The 12775-nt window shown below is 39.5% G+C and overlaps 1 non-coding gene across 1 annotated transcript; it reads left to right on the forward strand.

Moving 5' to 3' along the window:
• Nucleotides 1–12027: 12027 nt before the first annotated feature.
• TRNAT-AGU (transfer RNA threonine (anticodon AGU)) lies at nucleotides 12028–12101 on the forward strand. Its single transcript has one exon. It is a non-coding gene; the product is annotated as a tRNA-Thr (tRNA).
• The last annotated feature ends 674 nt before the right edge of the window (nucleotides 12102–12775 follow it).

Consider the following 12775-nt stretch of genomic DNA (forward strand, 5'->3'; position numbering starts at 1 on the left):
TTGGATCGAAATCGGATTGCATGCCGAGTTAAGCTCTCATCATACTTAGTAAACTTTGTTGGGCCCACTCTGAATGTATCTGGTCTATCCATGCCGTCCATTCGTTTTTCCTTCGTATTTTAGTGGTTGAGACCAAAATTTAACCATACACAAAGATCAAGTGGACCATATCATAGGAAACAGTTGGAATAATGACTTCCACCATTGAAACCTTTCTAGGACCTACATTGATGTTTATTTCTCATCCAACATGTTCATAAGATCACACAGACATGGATGAATGGATGAAGGGGAAACAAAAATACAAGCTCTATGGCCCCCAAGAAATTTTCAACGGTAAATATTCAATTCACACTTTTTCCTATGGTGTGGTCCACTTGAGGTTTGGATATACTTCATTTTTCGGCTCAATCCTTAAAATTATCTGTTAAAATGGAGGGGCCAAGTGGATAAAATACATGAATCACGGTGGACCTCACAGGGTTTACTAAGCACGCTCAGCGTTCTCCGTTACTCAGTACGCAATCCGCTTCCTTTTGGATCCGTCTCATGTCTGGAAAAGAGCCGAGAAACCGACCTACAAAGTAGGTATAACACATACATCACGGTGGGCCCCATAGAGCTCAGGGCAATTTGGGTTAAGGTGGGACCCACCATATAATATGAGTTAACCACCCAAAAACTTCCAAATTCATGCCTGTGGCACAACCGACGGTTAGATCGGGCTAATTTTTACAGGTGTCTCGTCTTTAAAGCGGGCTTACCTTGCTTAGACGGTCGCTTATCATAAAACAACTGTGGTGGGCCCCACACGGAAGTAGACATCACAAGAGAGTTGGCTGCACGTGATCTTGACAGTTTGCCAAGAGGTTCATCGTAGTCCTACAAGGCCTGATTATTACCGTGATTGGATTATCAGAGTAACTTCGATGGGGATATATCATAAACAACTTTTCTAAGTTCATATTACAAGCGTGTGCAATAAAGCTCAGGTACACACCACACGTGTGCAAGCAAGGCACCTTATATGCAACATCCAGTCCACCCACCATGTAGGTCCCACCTTTTATATGCTTCCCAAAATAAATTTCAGGGGTCAACGTCCGAGCCCCACTAATGAAAATGAAAATAGGTGGACAGGATAGAAACTTTCAGCCAAGTTCTTCATAGCTAATACATTTTCTTTGATAATTGAAGCCACCTGAGCAGTGGATCATAATGGCGCCGTACTAACAGATGAATTAGATCTTAGACCTACCCACCTAACCAATGGATCATAATGGCGCTGTACGGATAGAAGGATTATATCCTGGATCCAAATTTTCCATAGTGTATCCATCAGGTGAAAGCCTATTGCCCAGCAATCACTGCATGTAGTCTCACATGGAGGTATTTGAATGGACCCAATGTTATTTTCAAAGATGGACAGGTCTCAACATAATAACTTTCAAACATAATTTGCATGGCCTCATTTTTAATAGCCCCGTGGCTAGGTTAAATCCTACAACGTTGGACCACTAGGGATACTCCTGATGGTTGGGTCACAAAGTAATCGGTTCTGCATGGGTTAGCTCGATTCGATGCTAGACTCATAGTGTAGCGCATGCAAACAGCATCAATGCTTGTATTGTGTGCCATTGGAAAAGCTCAATGAACAAGTGATGTTTGTATTTTATTCATGTTGTCCATCTATTTTGCTAGCTTATTTTAAGGCATGAGTTAAAAAATGAGGCATATTCAAATCTTATGTGGACTACACCATAGGAAACACCAATGATTGAACACCTATTGTAATGCTTAGTTTCCATCCAACCTATTAATTAAGTTTGGATGAAAGTAAAATACAAATAGTAACTTGATCCAAAACTTTTGTAGGCTCCATGAAGTTTTTAATAGTGGCATTCAATCACCACAATTTTTATGTGGTATGGTCGACTTGAGATTTTGATTTGCCTTTTTTTTTATTTCTCAATCCTTAAAATAAGTTGGAAAAATGAATGGATAACGTGGACAAAATACATACATCATGGTGGGGCCTATAGAGCTTTTCCAGTAGCACACAGTACCGACATTAATGCTCTATGCTATACTATACAATTTGACTCCTTGCGAGAGAGAAAACAAAAGGGTACTCTGCTCAGTTAACCCTCCAAAAGGTCTGTTTTCAAACTTTAAAAAATAAAAATAAAAAATAAAAAATCAAGATCTTTCTTAGAACAGTGATAAATCTTGAGGATTTTTGTGGTAAAATTTCTAAAATTTTGAATCTATAACCTAGGCAATCTAGGTGGCTTGTATCACCTTGAAAGCCAATATATTTTTCCTAATCAATCACACCACATTAATTATGTTTTTGCAATACATACTCATTATGACTGATAACTCTCATTTACAATGACTCTGCATCTTAAGAATTTTATGGCCTTCACACAAGTTATTTAATTTACCTTGAATCCCCTAATGACATTGTGGCAAGTTATTTGCATTTATTCAGTCAAATGACACTCGCGGGACTGGCATTATGGATCCTCAATGTTAGAGAAGAATTGGTAATTGATGATGTGCCACATCATTTGAGATTGCCATGCGTTAGCGATTGGCTACGACACGGCATTAGTACATGACTATGCACAACAATGATAGCTACTAGCACATTAGATAAGACCAATATGAGGTGATGCTCTTTGGTGCAATTCATCGGGCATTTATCACGGCTACGTCTTTGTTAGTTTTTGAATCATAAGGTAGCATGTGGAGATTTAAGTTTCTATTTTAAGAGGACTTTGATATGTGCCACCAAATCTTAGAGAACGGTGATCTCTAAGTGCAATTGGGTTATTCATAAGGAAATTATGTTTATACTCTCTTGTCTAAAATCTACAAAAGAATGATTTTTAGGATTGGAGAACAAAATTCACGGAGGGAATTTTGGAAATTCACCCAGTGAATTATTCTGACATGCCATCTTTTGTGTCTCATGAATTTTTTTTTCAATATTATTTTTGAATAAAATAAACATATTTTTACTTGATTTGTCTTTACTTTTGGGTCGTAGTCGGTCATAAATCAGATAGTAGATCTTTGAATTTCATATGATAGTGGCCAATTTAAGAAGTGGGCCCCGTTAATTAAACTAGTTATAATGGTGTGGATGGATAAAAAATAGTTGTAGATAAATGGGGATGAGCTCATGTACATGGAAACCACATTAGTGCTTGAGATATTGATGGTATCCATTTTAATTAAATTGTGGCCATGGGGTATCTACCTTATAGACTTCTTTAAAAGTCTTGCCCAGGTGTGTTTGTGCTCCCTTCACCTTAAATATTAGGTTTCGAGGTGAAGAGAAAAAGGGAGTCCACTATCCTTTATGAAGTTGAGTGCAATGGTCAATGTTGAAGTCCCTAGATATACATTGATACACTATCCTCTAACATCTTGAGCTTTTAGAGAAAGTGATGATTTGACATAATATCAGAGTGGATGGTCAAGTGTTTGAATCTTGGGAGCAGCAAATATGCCTCCCTAATATATTCTCCCACAAGGGCTGTTTATGGTGTGAGTTGTGACACATCATCCTCTAACAGCTTAAGGGCCCGTTTGGACGAGGGGATTGTGGTGTTTGGGAAGCATGGGCGTTGGTGGAAACAGATTGGGCCCTCCCCCTGCCATGTCTTTGTATATAAAATGGTGGTCGGTGATTTGTGGGCTACACAATGATGTATGTGTTTCATCCATTCCGTTCATTTCTATTTTTCTACAGATCATTTTAGGACTTCATACCAAAAATACATATTGAAATTTGAATCTCAGGTGGACCACACCACGGGAGAACAATAGAGATGGGATATCGACCATTAAAATCCTCCATCTATTATGCATGAAGCAATAAATTTATTAAACTCATTGTTAACCAAGCCGTTCATTTGAAAATCCATAGCAATATATAAGGAATAAACAAATTTCATTTCTCCATTCATCTAGGTATTCACCATTTCCAAATGGTGGATACCTCTTGACAGGATGCAAATACTAACTATCATCCAGGCTACAGATGCATTAGGAATAAATCACAGAATTTGCAATCCAGAGAACCAACAGATGCCTTCTAAGAAATTAACTCTTGTACAAGTAAATAAATTTCATGAACAACAATACATAAAAAACCCATATATCAATCTTGAAAATTTTTCAGATAACCCCAAACCTCCATTTTCATGGTATTGCATAGAATGAAGAAACCCCTTTTTTTCCAAAACCCTTAAATAATCAAAGTCGTAATGTGAAATATCAGAAAACCCAAATGGCCATACTCCTACAACAAGATTAAAGCAGATAGAGAGTACATATACCAAGTATATATGAAGTGTGATACTAAAATCCAACATGCACACCTAAAATATAATAATCAGAAGCCATGACATCCAACCAGACAACATACATGCAAGTCGGAGGGCTATGGCCCTGTGATAACAGGGGTGTATCAGTGACATGAAGAAACCCTATTCGGCCTCTCAGAAATCACAACAACTACATGTAAAAACAACATGCATGAACGATCTACAACATTTTCATGGCGTTTTAATGGGGGAGCGAGGAAGAAGATCTACCTCAGCCCTCGGACCATCCGTCAGATCGCGATGGGAACGGTAGTGGATGAATATGGCCATCGCGATCTATATGCTGCTTACTTATATGAAGATTTCGCGCGAAAACCATCCTCCCGCCACGACTCCTGCCATGACTACTCCATCTCCCATCCCATCCCGCAGTCCGTATGATGGACTGGGGACGAGACTGGGATCAGCTTGAGAAGATTTCCAACGCAGGAAGTGAACGATCCCATGGGATTCGGGAATCCAACATTCAATCCATCAAAATCCCCTCTCGTTCTTATCCACTCGCCGCCCAAACAGGCTGGCATATGGACGCTGTGGGATTTGACGGACGAATCCCGCTTAAATCGTCCGAATCCTATTCAATCCGCCCGTCCAAACGGGCCCTAAGCTTTTACAGAAAATACACTAATTCCTAGTATATGTTCATTATGTAAATCCCAGCTTACTAACTTGTATACACCGACTTTCGATAAATCACCCTTCTTCATTACCTGTGGCACTGCCTCAACATCCCTCTGTGGATCCTAGAATTGGATCTAAGCTAGCATGGTGGTGCACTGTTAATCTTCGTCTCCAACATATCTTCATATTCATTTTTATTCACAACGTCATCTTTATCACCATCTTCAGGAAGATCTCGGATCTGCTATTACTACTCACCCTGCATCCAAGATCTACATCCATGTGGCTCTATCATTTGCAACCAGCTAAGAAAATAGCGGTTATACTTTATCGACCATGATTTCATCTATCAGAGTGCGCTTTAAATCTGACGTGGCTGGAGCAACCATTCATCTCTCTTCGGGAGAACTAAAATACCAAAAAAATACCCAAAGACGAGCTGATACCCGAATCTCTAACGCATGTATCTCAAATATCTTTTATGTCATGTGGCAACATCATCACCATTTATACAATCCGCATGGATTTTGGTACAAACATTGTCCCCTCACATTTTTGGCTATTCGACAAAGAATGGATAGAAATGTGGTCATGCATTGATGAGCTGGCCATGTGTCAAATTATCTGCTTTCGAAAAATCAAATGGCATCTTTATCTTCTCATTCCCTTTGTCACCACATGCTACTTGTAATGCGGATAATATATTTTCATATCTATATGACAACTTTTGTTTCGGTATTCGCTCCAATCATCATGTGACAATTAATGCTTTGCATGTAAAAGTCTTATATATGACATATTTTATTCTTTGCTCGTTTCTTTTCTAAAATCATAAACCCCATTTTTTATCACCCGCGGTTATGCTCTAAAGACAATAAAGCTTTTCGATATTCTGACATCTTCATCTTCCTCATCCGATACCTTACGAGAACTGCTTCTTCCTTTTGCTTCTGCGAAAATAATCATTTCTTCATATCTGGATCCTACCATATATTTAAGTCCAACTTTTTATCCACACTCTTCCCTTGATCTATCCACTAGTGTCAATTTCTCCTCGGCTGATAGAAGAGAATGATTATTGATTTCCTATGAATTCGTCGATTGGAAATATTATGAAGTAAACAGGGTTCACTGCATATGGTCAAAACCTATCAATGACTGAACTAATTGTTATATCCGTATCAAAAGCAAATTTTTAGTTCAATGGACTAAGATCGATATAGCTGAATGCATTCACTTGTCAACTTGTGAAATCACACCGCATCCTGCCCTTATCCTTGTAGTGGCATGCTTATGGAGTTGCTTAATCAATTCTTTCCACTTTTGATGTGGTCTGAAGGGTCCTATAGTCATGAATATCCACGCTTTAACATCCCTTCTCCTGTCAGGTCATCAAATTTACCAAAGATGCGTGTCTAGTGAACCCATATTTAAAGTTGGTGACATTCGCGTGTCTTACGCAGCATTCGTGGAATGAGAACGTGATACTGAAGGAGAGGTTAGCCATCAAGAACACTATGTTTTTTCGTTAATGTGGATTTGTCAGTCACTTCTTTGTGTTAAACCTGACAAAATCTCCAAAGGGTGCGTCGGCCTAGTTAACCTTCTTACATCTGGAACACAAATAACACTTGCTCATTTTCTACTTAGTCATGTTTACGGCAATATGTATACTTTCGACTTCCGCTGGTCCACAGTTAGATGACAACCCTTTCTGGTTACTCCAACCATGGCTTTGAATTAGACCAAACATCATGACTGAAATAATATTTTATTCTTCCGCATTTTTCATCAATATCTCTATAACGTCTAAGATTTTTACTATTTTCGATTTCAAAAATCCTAAAAAAATAAAATAAAATACTATAATTAACTTATATTGTCACTTAATGACCATTAACACTTGATGTTAGCATATACGCGGTTATTACCAGTAAATAACTGCATAAATCCGATTAATTAACCGTAGGAAGCTAACGAATTCACCTAATCACTTAAACCTCGAGTCTAGCATCGTGATTTATTCATTTATGCTCCAAATCTAGCTGACTTATCACTGACTAATTAAGATAACCACAACTAAATAAAGACCTGCCAAAAGCTGGGATAACTAGGGGTCAGATCAAACCAAACTGACCTAGTTACTCCTTTAGCCTAAGAACCAACGGTTTAGAGTAATTAGGACTGAATTGTAATTTATGTTAATTACAAATAGGTCACACTAAAACTTAACTAATCCACACCATAATCATCACGTGCAAGAAATCTCGCTATCTAATTTCTTCCAAAAATGCCCTGATTATTTAAATAAGCTCTAAACCGCTCGTCAGTGGGCCATTAAACTTGAGATTATATAAAGACGTTTGTCTTATTGGGCTTGATGTCCATTGTGGGACATCGAGTCGAGATTATGTATCAAATCGCTCAACTTTAACTCACAAGCCCAGTGCATGAGATGTGTGAATATTTTTGAGATTAATCAAGAACTTAAGTTAATTGTCTATATCCCGCATTTTCCAAAGTCGTGGCTTTTAAATCGTTAGATGATGACTAAATTTAGGGCTCTAATCAAAATTATTACCATTCTCACATCCGTATAGTTATAGACCGGTCGACGCTAGGTGACCGTCAATATGAGTTAGGACTTTCTCGACTGATCAGCACGTCCGATCATCGAATGGTTATGTCTAAACATAGATCGCCTAGTGACACACTGCTCTCATGGATTCGATGGACATATACACCTCCCCCTTGGGTTCCATTGGTTGAAAACCTCTCTTAAGGTTAATATAATGAACGAAGGGCTATTGGGGCCATTTGTGCATAATATGCCACTATAAATACCATTTTATTTCACACCCCCTCTCCCCATACAAATTTGCCATAGAATTTAGGGAGAATGAGAGAAAGGAAGAGATGAAGGGGGAGAGAGAGAAATAGAGGAAGAGATAGAGAGAGAGAGGGAGAGAGAGAGAGAGGGGTCATTTTGTTTGCTTGCATCAGAATTCCTTTAATAAAGCCTAAGCTATTACCGTTTTCTTCTATCGAATCCACCCATACGTGCGATCAAAGGTAAGAAATGCTCTCTACTTCTCAATTAAACTACATCATGTTAGATTATATGAATCTTACCTAAGTTTCATTTGATTTGATTAGGAATTAGTGTTTTCCCCCAAACTTTAACCCTAAGTGTGATTAGGTCACGTGAAACCCTCTAAAGTGTAGACCATTATTCATGCGTTGTCATTTATCAACCATTAAAGGTCTTAATTAATGATTTATTGTTCGTAAATAGCTTGGTGTATGTTAACATGTTCATATTTCAATTTGATCGTAACGTGTCATTGGTTGTTTAAGGATGCTCACATGTTGGATAAAAATGCCTAAGTGATTGAATGTATTGTTCTATTGATGCTCACATGTTTGATAAAATGCTTAAGTGAATGTGTGGTTTTATTGATGCTCGCATATTTGACAAAATACTCAAGTGAGTGTGATGTTTCTATTAATTCTTACATGTTTAATGAAATGCCTAAGTAGTAGTGTCATTGAATTTATGCTTCATATGAAATCTCGTTATGACTGCATGATGAATTGATGGTCCGTAGTTATGTTTAAAATTGCTTACAATTTTGGAACAGTCGGCTAACCGCCCGAAATAAGGGGTGGCCCGAGTTAGGACGGCCGCCCTAAACTTGTTCAATCGACCTATATCGAACACGGACAACCAACAATAGTTGGACTACGCGGGATGCTTGTACCCAATGCCGATTGCGTCACGATTATTCGAGGTTAATCAAATTAGTCTATCAGCCGGCTGATCATGTATGTTCACGATATATGATACGACCAAATGAAATCTAGGATATCTCATTCTCATTGAACGAGTCTATTTTTAACCATTAGCAATGCGATCCACAAGACTCATGAGCCGGGCATGGTGATATGGGACACTGTGTCCGAGCTGGGGTGACGAGCCTCCCCGTAGTGACCAATAAGTAATCATGAAGGCTATGAGTCTATTATATCATAAATGGAATGGATGCGGTGATCACACCACAATTGCATTTGGGTGACGATTCTTACATCAATTGTGATCATCCTCCACCATGTTGATGAGGTGACTAACCATGTGTCATCTGGGTTGCGTCATCTGAGTCCTTTGAGATTGGGCAGACCAGTTTATTGGGCCAGTGTTAGTCCCGCATTAGCCGGAGAGTCATCGCTTGAGTGATGAACCCAAAAACAAATTAAGGGACATAAGCGAGGAACCGCTACAATCGCCCCGAGCCTTGTGATCCAATTGAGACCACAATAAAATGGTGGTACCCTAAAATCGAAGCATATCCAAAGTTCAAAGGAAGACCACACCACAGGAAACTTTGTGCATTGAATGCCTATTGTTGAAAACATATTGGTGCTACGGAAGTTTTGGATCAAGTTGATACTTGTTTTTACCCTTCATCCACGTCTTTTTAACCTTATGAATATTTATGATGATAAATAAACATCACTGTGGGCCATAGGAAGTTTCAAGGTGGACATCATTATTCCCACTACTTCTGGTGGTATGGCCTGCTTGCGCTTCGGATGTGATTTGATTTTGGTATAATGTGCTAAAATGATCCATACAAACATATGTGCAAAATGGGTAAGACACATACATCCATGGTGGCCCCCACAAGAGTTTACTCAATATGCTTAGGAATACTAACTCATAAAGCAATCTCCTTCCTTCTAGCCCTGGAGCTAGAGGTGGGCGAGATGGACTCGATCCGTCGGATCTGACCCGATCCGACCCAATCCGCCTTGATTCGAATAGAACCGATGGCCTAGATCAGTCAGGTTCGGGTAGGATTGGGCAGATCCGAACGGATTCGGGTAGATAGCAAATCCGACTGAACCAAATCGAAATCCGATCTGATTAGATCCGATCCGATTCGATCCGCTAATTTCCAGTGCCCGGGTATCATCACCGCTGTTTCTTATGGTATGGAAAAACCTATGAATAGTGGACGTGGATTGCATACTACCCTCACCAGTCCCTATCTCCGAACGGGCAATTCTGTGAGTGGCCCCACCATGATGTATCTGTACATCCAAACCGTCAATCCCTTTTCTTAGATTATTTTAAGGCATGAACACAAAAATGAGACATATCTAACGCTCAAGTGGACTACACCAAATAATAATCTTGGTTGCATTAAAATGCAGAAAGCATTGAACGCCAGTTGCATAAAATGCAAGATCATCACGGTGTGGTCCATTTGATCGTTGGATCTGTCTTATTTTTATTTTGATGCCTTTAAATAATATGAGAAAAGGGATAGACGGTTTGGATGTATAGATACATCACGGTGGGCCCGCCCACAGAACTGCCTGTTTGGAGCTAGGGATGGGCGGGGGTAGTACGCATAGCTGTAGGCATGTGTCGTGCGAAGATGAGCACTGACGCTCCTCGAGCTCTGAGTTGTACGAATGGTTCAAAGGAGATCAAAGTTATATGGGCCCCACAGTGATGTATTTATTATATCTACACCGTTCATATAGTTTTAGAGATCATTATAGAGTATTATTCAAAAAATAAATCATATCCAAAGATCATCTGGACAACACCACAAATAGCAGCTGAGAATGATTTTTCAAGTGTGGTCCACTTGATAGTCAGATTTATCTTATTTTTCGTCTCAAGCCTTAAAATGAGCTCGCTAAACGGATGGACGGTTAATATATAACAAATATCCCATGACATGATATATAACCTGAACCTGCAGAACTTGCTAACGTGAAAGCTTGCACAACATGTTACAGTTGCTATGATGTTCGCAGCTATAACGCCTAAACCCTAAACCCTAACGCCTCGAGCTCTGAGTTATACGAACGGTTCAAATGATATCAACGTTGCATGGGCCCCACAATGATGTATTTTTTATATCTATACCGTTTATTCATTTTTCGTGATCATTTTAGATCATTTAGAGAAAAATGAATCATATCTAGAGCTCAAATGGACCACACCAAAAATAATAACAAGGATAATGATTTTCACCATTAAAAAAGTTGATCCGAATCGCACCTAACCCGATCCGACTCGGTTTCCCTGATCGAGTTGGACTCGGTTTGGGTCAGGCCAACAGTGTGTTGGATCGGATCGAATCGTATGTCCCGGATCCGGTCCCAGATTGGATCAAGTTCAGGTCAGTCCAGCTAGATTTCAGACCGAATCAGATTAGACCCAATCCGATCGGACTCGGTCCGATACCCACCTTTACCTGGAGCCTACATTCAAGTAAAAAGGGTCTCAATATTCGTTCGTTGGGATAATGAATTTAAGGGTGGCAATAAGTCGGGTTTGAACCCAAACCCAACCCACGACCCTTCACCTGTGACCTGACCCAACCCAGTTAAAAATTCATCAAGCCCGACCTGACCCATTTAATCATAAATGGGTCGGGTTCAACTAACCCGATTAAATGGGTCACAGGTAGGCGTAACCATCCCAGCTCTTCCCTATGGTGTGGTCCACCTGATGGACGGTTCCAATCTCACTCACGTTCAGTCCCTCCGCATGCTATTTGGGGCACAATAAACCGTTCATATGGTTCTCAAATGATGGTTACGTGTCAATCAGGCCATCAAAATTCTCGTTCTCATTTTGGACTGAGCATAGTTGATCCAACGTGCTCAATTGTAGATGTTGCATTTTGACTCGTCGGCATCTGCATCACCTATCTGGACCGTTTGTTAGGTCCCCTGCACTGTTCCTAGGATGGCCTAAAAAAATCAGACTCATCAGACGATCTGAACGTTCTAACAGGTTGTATCTAAAGTGGATGGATAATATGGACATTATACGATCCAATTGCTCTGATTTTTTTTTCAAAACCGTCAAAATAAAATAGTATTGACATCTTGAACGGTTCAAATAGGTGATGTAGAAGCTAAAACGTGCATGAGAATATTAGGATTTAAATATATATATTTTTGTTGTTAGTTTTAAACATCAGCTTTCATAGCTCAGTTGGTTAGAGCACCCGTTTAGTAAGCGGGAGGTCTTGAGTTCAAATCTCAATGAAAGCATTTAATAATACATTTCTTATCTCCTTACTCAGTGGTTGTTTGTTTTTTTGTTTTTTGTTTTTTATTGTTTTTGTAAATTTTCTCTTGCCCCTTAAAAATTTCACATAGCAAAATCCATGCAAGTCCATTCATCAGATAGACCAAGTGATGAGCCCTACTCGACTTTGCATTGGGTTTGGACCTATTATCAACTTGGCTTTTGGAATGGGCTGGGACTCATCTCTCTCTCTCTCTCTCTGTTAATTTGTGGCCCACTTGATCAATGGAAATATCAGGAACATTCAGGTGAGAAAAAGAGAAGCTATCCATTTTTGGGCAAGCATGTGTCCAACCAAAATTTTGGGCCTTGCTTGGAAAATTAGGGCCCAGGTCTGACCCAAACCTCGCCCACTACCACCTTAATATAACCTGTTCGCCGATGCATCCCCCACCCTTTAAAAATGCCCTATACCAACATCCATGCCAATCCATTCATAGGGCAAGTCAAGTGAATATAAGCTAAGGGTGCAAATGGGTTGGTTCAGGTGAAGGTGAGGGGGCTTAGGACCCAATCTATTTAAGAATTGGGTCAGAATATTGGACCCAAACCCAATCCATTAAAATTCAGGTTGGGTAAAAAATAGCTGACCCATTTATTTAATGTGTCCTATCTTCGACTCAGATCTCACCCATTT

Source organism: Magnolia sinica, chromosome 5, assembly GCF_029962835.1.
Source record: "Magnolia sinica isolate HGM2019 chromosome 5, MsV1, whole genome shotgun sequence".
Classification (NCBI taxonomy): Eukaryota; Viridiplantae; Streptophyta; class Magnoliopsida; order Magnoliales; family Magnoliaceae; genus Magnolia; species Magnolia sinica.